Here is a 15,464-nt window from a genome sequence, read left to right as displayed (position 1 = left end):
TATTGAATATTTTACTAAACATTTTAAGTTTGTTTGTGAGCTTGAACTATGTCTTGTGCAATATTTCTAGTGCAATATAACTTCAGTGCAGTATATATCTAAGTTCAACACTGTAGTGGTGCAATGTGAAGGGTTTTAATGGTTTGGTTACGCAATCACTTACCTGTGCTGTCTTGTCTGTGTTCCAGGGTGTTCCCGCATAAGAGTTCCCCAGGGTGTCCAAGCACCTATAGTTCCGGGAGGGACCATGTGATAGGATAGCAGAGGGGGGTATTGTGTAATTGGGCTAAAATATGTACTATTGTTTATATGCTGTAATATTCATTTGTTTGAGAGCAACATCTGTTTTATTGTATGTATCAAGACAGATAGGTTGGTAGGTTAAAGGGGAAGTATATTGTATTGTTGAATGCCAGTGTAAGCGTCCCCTGTTCTTGGTACCTGTGGCAGAGACTATAAAGCTGCCAGTTCCCATCTGACTCTCTATGGAAGCCCATTTCTGCCAGTGTGATGAAAAAAACGGTCCTGTAAGTCATTATGAGAAACTTTCTCAAAATAATGACTTAGTATCTCAAAATAATGAGTCGAGATACTAAGTCATTATTTTGAGAAAGTTTCTCATTATGACTTACAGGATCTTTTTTTTTCATCATACTGGCCGAAATGGGCTTCCATAGACTCTGCTAGTGATGGCAAAACAAAGTTTTCTGAAGCAATGAGGCTTTCCTTTCAGTTGTATCTAAAAAAGGTTCACTACTCAAAGCTTTTCAACACAGTGCTTGCTAGTGGCACCTGGTGGTCAAAAGGACAAAGAGCAGCTATTAGTCTACTGTGTTTAATGAATTGGTTCGTTCTGGTGCTTTGAAAACATGTCATTTGTTGTGAAAACAATGCCAATACCTAGTAACGCTAATCATGCCGTTTGGGTGTATTACTTAACATTATAATAATTGATGAATAAATAAAAGTGAAAGTGCTTGTGAACTGGGCAGTGAATATTTTATTAAATGGGGAGTGGAGGTGCTTGCGCAAGTGAACAGGGGTCATCACTGGAATTAACCTCGAACCTCGACAGTGGCTCGGTTTCCACTACATGGCTGTCCAACAGATCCCACAGACCCTCACCTGAAAGAGTGACAAAATCAAACTAGGACTGCAAGCAGTCATGGACGGGGCCGGCAGATGTACCGTAAAAGGAAAAAAAGCGACAGCAAAGAACGCACATTTACTCAGTATTAAATAGGAATGGCCGTTGACTATCATCAGGGGGCATTGATTAGACTGCCAGTATGAATGAGGAGGCTCAATGAAGTCCAGTGAATGGTGATTTATTTAACACACAAAATATGGAAAACAAAAGACACATTAGCTGATGAAGTAGATGATTTCAAGTGGTAGCTATCTGGAAAGCAGAAAAAGACAAAGAAAAAGATCAAAACATTTAACAAACAATGTACATGAACACAATGAATCAAATCAATTCACTCTTGAAATGAAATGTCCATAATTAAGTATAAGGTAATATATCGGACAACTTGGAACTAAGGTAGTAGATATGGACATAACAAACAGAACTAAACAATCAAGAGCAAATTAAATTGACTTACCAGTACTCATGGACAGAGGTGAACTGACTGCCACCCCATTACAAAGAGAATGAGGGGGAGAGAGCAGTGCTGCAGCAGCTTAAATAGTGCTGAAAAGGTGAGCACAATCAGGCTGATAGTGGCAGAGACCAAGGTGCTAGTAAGGGGTGCTGAGGAAATAGTAAGGGCACTAAATAGGGTGTAAAGGAGAGTGAAGTGAGGAGGGCATAAGGGCAGAATTCAAATAAATTTAAAAAAATTCGGTTTTGAGATAGAAGTCTGAAATTTTTGTATGTTTCATCTACCAAGATAGGAAAATATTTTCTATTTTTTACATGAAGATTGGACATCGAGTAAGCAGCAATTGACCTTTGTACAGTACTATTTACAGTCAGATGTTTTGATGAGCTGTGGGCTCAATTTTTGATTAAATGAAAAGCCCAACAATAGTTTTATTTGGGCAGGTCTAATGATGCTCTGTAGTGATTTTCATGTAATTTGTGCAAAGTATGTGGGACTAGTTAGATTTAATTAGTTTTTAATAAAAACAGAGTGATGGACTTTAGTATAGGTACCGGTGGATGAAGTTTTGTTCTTCACAACCAAATTCAGTGCATGTGCAATGCAGGTTGTGTGTCTCATTTTTAAGATGCTGGCACATGCTAGCATATTAGGTGCAGCATCAGTTACAAGGCATCTTACCTCGTTTTGAATGCCCCACTCCTCCATCAGAGCTGTCTTGACTTCAGCTATGCTTTCCGCAGAATGAGATTTGGAGAATTGTCCCACTCCCAGTAATACAGTTGACAGTTCATCCTTTTCATTTATAAAATGACTTGTCACTGCTAAGTATGCATGCACATGTTGGATGTAAGACTGACTGCTGTAGCCTTCTGCACTTCTTCCTTTGCCTTCTCTTTTGTCTCCTTGAATTTTTCTTCCACCATGCCTTTCAATGCTTTTCTAGATGGGAGAATGTAGGTTGGGTCTAAGATACCTACAAGCTCCTTAAATCCAGTATCATCCACAATGGTGAAGGGCTGTGATTCCTTCACAATCATGTTCACCAAGTCCTCATCAATCATTTGTTTTCTGGTCCCTTCAACACAAGAAAAGCATATGAATACAACACATAGCCTAATACAGACTAATACATATAATATAACATATTTATACATACAGTTTAATTTGTTCCACTGTTTTTATGAAGATACCTTGATAATATCAAGAATGCTATCAGCTACACACCACCAAGAGAGACAGAAAGAGAGAGAAATAGGCAACTTGTAAACCAACGAATGAATGACAGTTGGACAGTTGTTGCTTGCGACTATAGGTCGACTTCCTGAAGGGACATCCTCATGCTTAGCACAAAAATGCCTCAGCATTGACGAGGTGTTGTTATTGTAAGCCAACTGCTGAGAGCAGACCAAGCACTCGACCTACAGGATAGGCAAATAAGATGTAGGTTAGGCTGGACTTTTACACATTATTAATATAATATTTTTTCCATACACAACCTACCTTATTTGTTGATATCAACTGAAAATGTTCCCAATGCCCTCGTTTCCTTGGTTCCATCTCTGCAAAAATCTAAATTATCAAACATCACTGGAAATGCTATCCTCATGCTATCATCCTTCCATGACTTTTTCAAAATATTGGGCTTTAAAGGCCTGCATTTTCAGAATTAAAAAAAGTGGATTGTAAATACATTTTTTGCAATTTTCCCCAGCACTACTCCCTCAGTTTACGCCAGTACAATGGGCTACAGGGCGTTGATCGATAAGTGAATAATAAATGACCTGGATGTATTGATAGATCGTTATTTGTTATTGTTTCAGGATTATATTTTGTAATAGCGCCCTGATTTTTTAAACTCTCAACATCAAACCACTTTTTTCATCTGTTTTTCAGCTCATTATTTAAGTTTCACATACTTTTGTTAATGGATCATTATTTTCCATTATTTCAGGTTTTTATTTTCCAATAGCTAACCTAATTTTTCAACCTATCAAAATAAGGCCACTTCTTATCTGTTTTCAGCTCATCATGAAGTTTTCACAGCCTTTTATTTTATCCAGAAAAGTATTTATAAATGACATGGATAGAGCAGGTACTGATAGATGATTTTTTATGATGGTGATTTGTTTTTCAGAAAAACATGACACTGAATCATGATTAAGTATTTTATTGAATAAATATATTTTACTAAACATTTTACATATCTTGTCCTGCTGGAGCAGTTACTCAGCATGGGCAACGATAGGCTCCACCTGTAGAAGCAAACAAATGTTCAGTAGTTTTCACTGTTTGGTTGAATGCCATGATTTGGTATGGGCAAGTGCAATATTTCTAAGTGCAATATAACTTCAGTGCAATATATACTTCCAAGTGCAATACTACATTGGTGCAATGTAAGGGTTTTAATTGTTGGTTCATTCAATCACTTACTTGTGCTGTCTTGTCTGTGTTCCAGGGTGTTTGGGCAAAAGAGGGGGGGGGGGGGGGTTGTTGTGTGTTTGTTTGGAGTAACTGTATACTGTTTATATGTTGTAGTATTTATTGTTTGAGAGCAACATCTGTTTAATTTGACAATGTACCGCATGTTCCGGTTCTGAAAACAGAAATACAGAGCAGTACCGGTGGTTGCACCTGTTTTAGGAGCGTAAACTACTGGCTCGGTTCTTTTTATCGACCAAAGTTTTCCGGCTGGGCGGTGTTTGGACCTTCGGGCCAATCACAGTCCTTAAAAACGGAAAACTCCACTCAACCGGGAAGCCGAGCCACATTAAACAAACACACAATCAAATGACAGGCAGAGACAGTTTAATCTGAGCCACGGAGCTGACAGGTTGTGTTGTGAAAATGTAGAGAAAGAAGAAACTAGACATTATTTCTTATTTTCAACCCAATGGAGTGATAAAACAATGTGTTCAAGTGAATTTAACTTGTTTCTATGAAGTAGCACCATTATGAGCAAAGCTACGCTACTGTATTCCTGCCTCTCCCACCATGTTGACGTTCCAAAACAGCCCAATGGACAGAAATCTATCCATCAATAATTCTGTCCGTTTTCCAACAGCTAGTGGAATTCAACACACGCACCGTGGGCCTACTTATTACTGTCCCTTATATCATCTACTGATTTATTAATTGCTAATCCTTTCCATTTGCCCTTGTTTTAATTTGTCGGTTTTCAATTTGTATTGTTTTTATTGTAAAGCACTTTGAACTGCATCATTTGTATGAAAGGTGCTCTATAAATAAAGTGTATTATTATAATTATTATTATTATAAAAAAATAAAAAAAATGGTAATGGTAAAAGCTAGCAATCTTATCACTAGAGGTCAGTCAAATCAAATAAATCAAGAGAGATTGCAAAACCTGGGCAAGGACCTGGTGAGAGGATTTGATAAGGCTTTATGAGACAGAATAGATGCTTCAGGTAACTATAGGTTGTGAGGGATGTGACTGGAGTAGTGAAGTAACTGGTAATGGGGAACTTTCTTGGAAAAACTGAAAGAAATGCAGACAAACTTTTATTTGCTTAACTTTTAACTTCTCATTTTGATTTGAAATCTGTAAATATGTATGTTGCACCAAGGATAGCTTGTTAAAGACTACATCTGCCTTGTAGCACTGCCTCGTAGCACCTATGTCCTGTTGTACCAGAACTTAGCTTTATAGCACTGCCTCGTAGCACCTATGTCCTGTTGGACCAGAACTTAGCTTTATAGCACTTACTCTCGTTGCTCTCTCCTAACTAGAACCATGCTTGTGTATGTATGAAAATCTCATGTGTAAGTCGCTTTGGATAAAAGCGTCTGCCAAATGTGAAATTGTAATTGTAATTGTAGTACTAAACTTAATCCATGTCCGAGTAACCAGCCCCAATTTTTGGGGCTTGCACACTTGCACTTTTGACCATGCTCGCCTTCACATAAATTCACAATCACTTAACTACCAGTTGTCATAGGTATCCATAGTGTTGAGGATGAAATGGAAAAGTACCTATACGAAGCATGTCCTATATGCTCATATTTACCCATATTCACACCTTTTGCCTAAAACTCAAGAATACTGTATCTGCTTCATCATTATAAAATTAAACTCTAAAGTAACAACTTGTATGTTTCTCACAGAACTGTGAGCTTGGAATGTGCAAATGCCCAAATAACATTGACCAAATGGCCTTGACAAAATAAGAACTTGTCTAGAAGAAGGTAGTCACCTCTTATTAAACACCTTCTTAAAGTGCTGGAACTATAATTATCATTGCTTGTTCAGTCTTGTTCATATGACCTTATACTTTTTGAGCAATAGCTTTATTATATTGTATGTATTAACATAATCATGAATATTCAACACTATAAAACTCTGTGTAATCATCCAGATTTTGAGTTCCTTGGCTCCCAACCTGCAGATTGAATAAACCTGTCAAACTGCCGCTCTCTGTTTTCTTCCACAATAGTGATTTCACTCACTTGGTTTCATTTGGAAATCCTTGCCAAAAGTTATACTTCTTCCACACATTAAGTACTATGAATATATGACTTAATACTACTTTTCTGTATGGATAGTGATAGTTTTCTAGACATATTTCTTTTTACTTCGATAACATAATGATAACAAAAGTCAAGGGGAAAAACTTGAGCATTGGTGGTGGCTGTACATTTGTGCAATAAGAATTGCCATATATAATATAAAAAGCTCATATTATATTCATGATCAAGATGATATCTCAACAAATTAGAACATAGAGCAGGCTTATCAACTCCTCATATTTACTCCACCCCTCTCCAACAAACTTTCCCTGGTACCCTTCTAAATTCTATGATTTTGTGCTTTTTTTATTTGAAATTGTTCTTACTGAACAGTTTTTGTGCCCTACTGCAAAACATGGCCATGCTAGCAGGTCCATCCCAACACTGGTTATGCTAGGCTGTACTTCAAACCAGTTGAGATAATTTTAGTTGGTTACATTTGTCAGCAGGACGGAACTTAATAGAGATCATTAACACAGCAAGCATAAATTAAGGACTCCTCTAAGCAGCATGATAGCTATAAAATTTAAAATGACTGTGTTATTACTGTATTATTGTTATTATTGTGAGCAAAGTTTAACTTTTCTCACAGAAAACTGGCATCCATTCTTTTCTCCATGTTGATCCATGGGGAGCCTCCCAGGAGTTACCTTTGTGCTGATGGTGGTGAGTGTATCCCTCCTGGCTAGTCCCAGAGTCCTGGGTGGTAAGATTCTGGTGTTCCCAATGGATGGCAGCCACTGGGTTAACATGAACCTGCTGATCCAAGGCCTCCATGCTAGGGGTCATGAGGTCACTGTGGTCCGCACAGCCACTAGCTGGTACATCAAAGCAGAAGCACAACACTATCGCTCCATCACTATCACCTTGCCAGAGGCCATCAGCATAGAGGAGCAGGACTTCTTTGTAACCCTCCTTGTCAAGATGCTGGCGATCCAGAAACAGGGGGCATCTGTAATGGCCTTTATGTCCTTCTACTGGGAAATCCTAACGTCAATGTCAAAAATTCATCAACAAGCCAGTCTGTTGGGAGTGGAGATGTTCGAAAACAAGACTCTGATGCAGAGTCTTCGTGACACTCAGTACGACGCGATTCTTTTGGACCCAGGATTGCCTGTTGGGGTTCTGGTGGCCCATGAACTAAAGTTGCCTACTGTTTTTAATGTGAGATGGATCACCAGTGGAGAGGGCCATTTTGTGGCAGCTCCCTCACCGGTGTCCTATGTTCCAGCCTCTGGATACACAGTACCAGACAAGATGACCTTTTTCCAAAAGGTCAAGAACATGTTCCAATATTTCATCAACATGTACATTGACAGATTTATCATAAGCCCTCACTATGACAGACTGATAGAGAAATACTCTGATCCAGATGTGAGCTGCTATCACCTCTTACAAGGAACAGACATTTGGCTGATGCGGGTGGACTTTGTCTTTGAGTTCCCCAGGCCCACCATGCCAAACATTGTTTACATTGGTGGCGTTCAGTGTAAGCCCTCGGATCCTTTACCTCCAGAGCTGGAGGAGTTTGTTCAAAGCTCAGGGGAGCATGGAGTCATCCTGATGTCGCTAGGTACATTGGTTAAAGGTCTACCTGTGGAGATGACCTCAGAAATTGCTGCTGCCTTTGCCCAACTTCCACAGAAGGTCATATGGAGGCACGCAGGTGAGCGTCCCAGCAATTTGGGCAACACCCTGCTGGTGAAATGGATTCCCCAGAATGACCTCCTGGGTCACCCGAAGATCAAAGCCTTTGTGGCCCATGGTGGCACTAACGGGATCTATGAGTCCATTTACCATGGAGTGCCAATTATAGGCTTACCCCTTCTGTTTGACCAGTTTGAGAACCTTTTGAGATTGGAGGTGCGAGGGGCTGCTTATGTGCTGGATGTAACAAAACTCACCAGCCAGAACTTTCTGGAAGCAATACAAGAAGTTCTTCACAATCCCTCCTATAGAGATAGCATGAAGCGTCTTTCTAGTCTCCATCGGGACAAGCCAATGCATCCTTTGGACATTGCCGTCTACTGGATTGAGTTTGTTATGAGGCACAAAGGTGCTTCACATTTACGCACTGAGTCCTATAAGATGCCCTGGTGCTCATATCATTCTCTGGATGTTATTTGCTTCTTCTTGGTTGTGCTGTTGCTGCTGACAGCCGTTGCAGTGGGATCAATACGGTTCCTGTGCTTCCGACTGTGCAGGAAGAGCAAACCCAAGCAGGAGTAGTTACTGACTCCTCATATGAGGTTAATGTCCATTAAAATGAGCAAGTCATCTTAAACACACAGACACACACACACACATACACACAAGAAAAATGTGACTCAGCTCAAAGAAACTTCAGAGGAAGACTTTGTGTGTGTGTGTGTGTTTGTGTATTGCATTATTTTGACAACACTACACAAAAACCTTTCTTGGATATTTGAAACATTCTTACATATCCATCTATAAGGGACATCACAGGAGCCGTCCATCCAGGAAGTGAGTTCGCTTTCACTGGTATCTATGTGTCCACAGTCTTCTCCTAGAGGATTATCCAACTTCCAATCATCAGGCTCAGTCACCCTTCCTGGACTGCTGAGCTGACTGATTATTATTAAACTTAATAAAAAAAAACCCCTCATAATATATAGATATATATATAGATAAAGTTAAAGGTACTGATACGATGTGCAGGTAATGAGAGTTATTTTAATCGCTGAAAACTTTTGAAGAGTTTCTTTACAAAATGAGATATCAACCATTTGAAATGAATGATACCTACTATTAAAAAATTATTGATAGCACTAAATAAAAATGATTGTGCTTTTTAAAGGATGGTAGGTATGCTTGGGGCTGAAAAAATGATAAAACATTTACAGACTGGATTGACAGTTTAACAGCAAAGGTAGGCTTCTCCCTGATGTGGTCCCAAAACTGCCTAACTCTTAAGGTGAGATAAAATACCTTGGCATACATGAGTAATGAATACATACAACTTATTAAAAGTGGCAAATTTCTTGAAAAGATAATTTATTTAAAATAAGTGCACTCACAAGTCAAGAAAAAAACAAAAATAAAACAAACATATCCATTATGTGTACATCCCCAGCAGGGCTTGACATTAGCACCTGCCCACCTGCCAAATGCCGGTAGAATGCGGCAGTGGCGTGTAACACAGTCACTCTTACTAGCCACTGTGGCGGGTGGCAAAATATCCCTCATGCCCACGTGTGTAATGGGAGGGTCCGGTGAGCGAGCGACAGAGAGAGAGAGCGAGCAAGATACAGAGAGAGAGTGAGCGACAGAGAGAGAGTGAGCGACAGAGAGAGAGTGAGATACAGAGAGAGAGTGAGCGACAGAGAGAGAGAGCGAGCGAGATACAGAGAAAGAGAGCGTGAGAGAGAGCGCTTCTGAGGATATGCGCTTCGCTATGGTTATAGTTGACATGCTGCAAGAATTCCCTCCAGCAAAAAAATCTGAAGCTATATTCAACCTGTTGGATATGTTTTTCAGTGGGGAATATGTGAAATGATAAATGTTTGTATGAAGTGTCTTGGTACACAGCAGTAGAGTAGCAGTAGGACTCGCTCTTCCAGGTAGAGTTTCCTACCCTGAGTATTCAAAATTTACCTTGTGAGGCAGCTGGATTCATGAGATCACGATCACGCGAGAATCCATCTTGCCAGGCTTCAAGTTACGCGTTTGTGGCCGAACCACAGTGGTGCGGACCAATCAGTGTCCTACGAGGGCAGCTACGGGCGTGGTTTAGGTGTGACGACAGCGAGAAGCGACTGTTCGTTCACAACAATGGTGGCTCCTAAAGAGGCTAGCGTAGATGCTGCTATAATGTCTCTTTTGGGCAAACATCATATTCACAAGGCCAGATTTCTTCAGTTTCTTCCAAACAAAAACTTGTTTTATGTTGAACTTCAGACATTCTATGATTCTGTTTGTAAAGTATCTAAAAACAAAAAAGCTTAAAAGACATCTCATCTCTTGAGAAGCATTGTGGACAACATTGCCAGATGATTTAAAGCTAGGGTAGGCAACTTTTTTTTACTGTTGTTTGGCCAAAATGTCATATCATTATGTCATATACCTCCCTCCCATAATTCAAGCACTCTGAGAGAAAATCAGGGGTACGTTAAATCTGAAAACGGTGTGCACCGTTTTGCTACGGTTTCCGGGTTGAACGTCATGTTTCCTCGAAACGGTGTGCAACGGGCTTGGAGGTACGTTGTCTCTCGTTTGGTGGGTGTGTCAGAGGTGTTACCCAATCAACAGCGATGTGTATATAAACCCCACCGTATTAAAAAGGCAGTGCGCACAGACATATTTGACATATAAGAAATATTTGTATCTTTTGCTATTGTATGTACCATTGTGGAGTGACACTTTCATAAACTTTTCTACTCCACTCTACTCCTCTAAATATATAATGGTAAATATTACAATATCATATCACAACAACAGTGATCAGCAATAATGATAGGCCTAATACTCCTGAAATGCAAGGCAAATGTTGGATCACTATAATTAAGAACCACAGTTTCCACAAACCCCTTCACTCGATTAGGATGTTCTCTGCTATTCTGGACGGCAAGGACAGTGACTGTAACATCGAGCGTATTTTGTAGTATTAAACACGTATTTAAACCGATTTCATCAGGCTCCGAAAATTCTTCGAAAAGAACGCAAAGAATGGCCTTCTCAGATGCCAACAAGTTCAACAATGGTGGAGAAGCTGGCAGCGTCGAAATTTCCAATTCAACTGTTGCCAACAACAGCGTATAGAGCAGAACTACCAAAAAAACAAAAGACTGACCAAGAAAAGCAGTCATACAAGAAGGAGGCTGACCGATCAAGGAATAAAAGCAGAATCAGAATCAGCAGAATAACGGCCTGAAACGTGCTCCTAAACACTTTCTGTGGGAACGATTTTGCTCTTGACAGTGAAATTTTAAAAATTAAAAATCTACCAGGGTTATGGATACATCATTTTTAACGGAGACACTTTCTCATAACCTCCGAACCGCAAGTGGTACAGCCACCAAATTTGGTGTGCGTGATCGTCTCTTCCCACTGCGCGTGTGTGCCAAGTTTGGCACCCCTAGTGTCTTCCTTTGATATAGCTGCCATGGACTCCCATTCAAAACAGTTTCAAAAATTTCACGAAGCGTCAACATTTTTATATCTCCGGAATGGAAGGTCGTAGCCATTTGGGACCAAGACCAGCATGTTCGAGGAACCCCCCCCCCCCCCAACCCCACCCCCTCGGAGTTGGTTTCAAGTCGATATCACTTACTGTTCAGGAGTTATGAATTTTGATATAGCTGCTATTGACTCCCATTCAAAAAAAAGTTTAGAATATTTCACAACGTTTCAACCTTTTTTATATCTTGGGAAGGGAAGGTCGTAGCGACACAGGACAAAGACCAGCTTGTTCAGCGCAGCGTTAGGGAGTTATAGAGAGCCTAAGTCCCTCCCCTTCCTGTGGACCACCATGGGACCTTATTTCGGAAAAAATATGTATGGTAGTCAACGGCGGGAGACAAATAATTGTTTGATCCCGTTTGAATTGTGCCATGAATTACACATATGATGTTTTGTCAACTTAAAGGTCCCATATTATAAAAAACATGTTTTTCCTTGCCCATACATATACTTTAGTCATCCCTCAACCTAACAACCCCCAGAATGTGAGAAGTGACTGCCTCTGCATTGTTGCCCTAGCCTCAATTCCTGGGAAAACATGTCAGAAAACAAGCCGTTTTGATTTGGCTCCCCGTGTGATGTCCCAAGGGGAGCGATTTGCATACGCCAACCTCCAAGGTGGATAACCACTCCCACTCCTCTCTGCTGCTAACGTAGCTTGAGAATGAAAAATTAATACGGTAGTAGTTTATGGTGTTTCAGTCCGATTAGCGGGTAGCGATTTAGCTCCAGTCCCGATGGGACGGAGTTTGTTGCGGGCCTGTGACTACGAGGAAGCCTGTTGGCCACAACAACAACAGTTAGCAGTCGTCTAGTTAACCAGGCCCCGAAAGGACAAAGCTACTGTAACGGGTGTGCCTGGCCTGCAACAGTCTAATATCTGGCTGGATGCACATTCGTTAACTTCTGCTTGATCTGCGTTGTGTTCTGTGGCTGTGCTGATTGAAGGAAGGACCCGGACCACAAACAGCTACAGGTTGCTCTTTTAATGAAGACTGAATGGTGGTTGTGTCTGTACAAGTCAATAAAACAAAAAGAAATACTCTGTAACATGCAGTCTCTTCCACACACGCGGGTCATCAAGCCCCTCCTCTCAGTTAGCATAGCGCGGACTGACATGTTAATTTACACTTTGCATATCATACATGACTAATATAACTCCTCTTATTAACAGCAAAAGTGCTTTTGAATAAGAATATGAAAATAAATGAAATAAAATGTATAAATGCTCAATGTATTTGATTACATATGAATTCTAAGCTAAATATAACCAGTATATTATGTAAATAATGAACAGACAGAATGCACATACCTGTACAAGTCAATAAAACAAAAAGAAATGCTCTGTAACATGCAGTCTCTTCCACACATATTATATTATTATATATATTATCATATGTTAGCATATAACCACACAGAAAATCCTGTAACACGTGGAAACACGTGTCTACTATAAAACTTGTAAAAGTGCATTTACAAAGTTTAAAGATATAATTTCAACCCGGTTACATTCACCCCTCCTGAAATTCACCAACATCCTGAGTACAGGATATCCATTCAGGACTGTAAGGAAGATATGTCTAATACTGACACAATCTGGCACAAGTGAAAAGAAAGACCAAGTCCACACAGTCAACTCAGAAGCTACCTCACATACAAGGTTCAGGGAAGAAAGAGGTTGATCAGGTCTCTGAATTCCCCTAGCTTAATATGACGCCTAGTACGCCACACAACACTTGGCCCTAAAAAAAAACTCGTCCCATAGACACTTACACATGTATTAAGCTCAAAACTTGGCCTCTAAAAAGCCTGTCTCATAAGCACTTACAATGTGTATTAAAGCTCAACTCTCAAAACCAGAAAGGAGAGATTGAGAACGGCTACCAAATAAAATGTTTGGACCCTTCAGAAATGGTTTCTGAACCATTAATTCTATCAGTCTGTTCACTGATTTCACCAATCTCCCTGCACGTGTCCTAACCTGGCCATCAGCCTCAGTGTGTGCGTGTGAGTCAGTGCGAACTGAGGTGTCAGCGTGTGGAGAGTGTGATGTATCTGTGTGTAGTGCAAGTGAGATGGATGGGTAGTCAGCAATGGCACCAGCAGGACTGAGTACTGGACTAGACTGCACTAGCTCTTCTGAATCAGCCAACTCAGACTGGGCTGAGTCTTCAGGTGATGAGGCTGCAGGCTCCTCACCATTTCTGGAATTTGACAGGTCCCGTGCATCAATACTCCAGACATTGAGGCTGTGTCATCACCACTGACGCAGTCTTCCTGATCAGACTCCTCACTGGTCAATGACTGATCAGTTGCATGGGCAACCTCGCCCTGATCCATCCCAGGAAGTGGCAAGAAGTTGACCTCCAGTAAGAGATTCCTGTGCACAACTCTCGTGCGTCCAGCTGCATCTCGTATTTTGTAGACATGGATACTGGGATTCACACCAACAACTGTATACACTCCATCCTCCCATTTGTCGGCCAACTTTCTCTTGCCTCGTTCTCCCTTATTCGCTACCAAAACACAATCTCCCACAGACAGGTAGGTGCCCTTGACACGTCTGTTGTATTGCCGGGCCTGGTGTTGCTGCTCAGTGGAAGAATGTTTCTGGGCGATTTCCATAGCACTTTTCAAGCAGGAAAGCAGAGACTTGGCATATGAGTCATAATCAGCAACTCCAGGGTCATTCAAAACCTGCTTGAACATGACATCCACCGGCAGTCTAGGGACACGCCCAAACATGAGGAAAAAGGGTGCATAGCCCGTAGTCTTGTGAACAGTGGCGTTGTAAGCAAACGTGAGGGTCTGGATCTGTTGTGGCCACTGGTGTTTTTCCTTAAGGGGAAGGGTACGGAGCATACCACCTAAAGTGTGATTGAATCGCTCCGTTCCCCCATTGCCCATTGGATGGTAGGCTGTCGTGTGGGATTTCGCAACACCAGCCAAACGAAGGAGCTCAGCAATCAAGTTGCTCTCGAAATTGGTGCCCTGATTGGAATGTATCCTCTCAACCATAAACACAGAACACATTATCCCAGAGCTTCTTGGCGACCTGCTTTGCCATCTGATTGGCACAAGGGAATGCATGTGCGAGTTTGGTGAAGTGGTCAGTGACCACTAGGACATCCACAGACCGCTGCTTGCTGTCCTCTGCCGACCAAAAATCCATGCACACTAACTCCATTGGGGCGGAGCTCTTGATACTTTCCAGGGGCGCACGAGCATCTGGTTCTGGTGACTTCCCAAACACACATCTCTGACAGCACCTGACATGTGCCCTTACATCCCTCTCCATATCAGGCCAATAAAAACGCTGCCTTGCAAGAGAGAGAGTACGGTCCTGACCCTGATTACCTGCCAGATCGTGGATGCCTGACAACACTTTGTCCTTTAGACTCTGAGGCAACACGTATTCGGATCTTCTCTGCTTGGACACAGGATCTCTCGTCAGCCTATACAAAACACCATCATAGACTTCCAGCTTGTCCCATTGCTTGAACAACCTGAGGACCTTTGAGTCAGCACCATGCTTTTCTCACCTAGATGGTCGCTTCCTGGCGGCAACGAAGGGAAACACCCTAGAGATGACGGGGTCTTCCTTTTGACTCAGCTGTAGCTCCTGGGCAGGAAACATGGGCAATACATCCTGACCACCTGATAGTTGTTGGACGTGTTGGGTTAAACGGAGTGCTCTGGACTCAGTTGCATCAATCCAGGCACAGTGGGCCTGACAAAGCGCCCTGATCTCGGCTGTATCACACACAACCTTGGGTATTGGATGGTTCACTGATCTGTGGGTTTGAGACTGGCAGCTGACCCTGAAAACATCCTCTTCCACCTCATTGGCTTCCTGAATCAGAGTAGAATGTGGCTCCTTCAGCAGCCTCTGGCCAACGGGTTTTGCAAAGGGGTCGCGACTCAAGGCGTCTGCCACCACATTTCTTTTCTCAGGTAGGTGTTTGAGATCAAAGGAGTAGGATGCAAGCTTAGACACCCAGCGGATTTCACATGCGTCAAACTTCGGCTTCGTCAGAAGGTAAGTAAGTGGATTATTATCCGTCCAGATGGTGAAACTACGGCCCTTCAGCCAGTGGATGAACTTTTCACACACTCCACTTCAGAGCCATG

General features: G+C 41.5%; 1 pseudogene; it reads left to right on the top strand.

Moving 5' to 3' along the window:
- The first annotated feature begins 6,761 nt into the window (after positions 1-6,761).
- Positions 6,762-8,382, top strand: LOC139642604 (UDP-glucuronosyltransferase 1-2 pseudogene; annotated as a pseudogene).
- Positions 8,383-15,464: the final 7,082 nt, after the last annotated feature.

This window comes from Centroberyx affinis, unplaced genomic scaffold (genome assembly GCF_046629955.1).
Source record: "Centroberyx affinis isolate AG114_WGS23_722 - 3 ecotype Tasmania unplaced genomic scaffold, CSIRO-AGI_Caff_v1 ptg000500l_1, whole genome shotgun sequence".
Taxonomy (NCBI): Eukaryota; Metazoa; Chordata; class Actinopteri; order Beryciformes; family Berycidae; genus Centroberyx; species Centroberyx affinis.
Note: the sequence above shows the minus strand (reverse complement) of the source record. Positions and strands in the feature narration are given on the sequence as shown.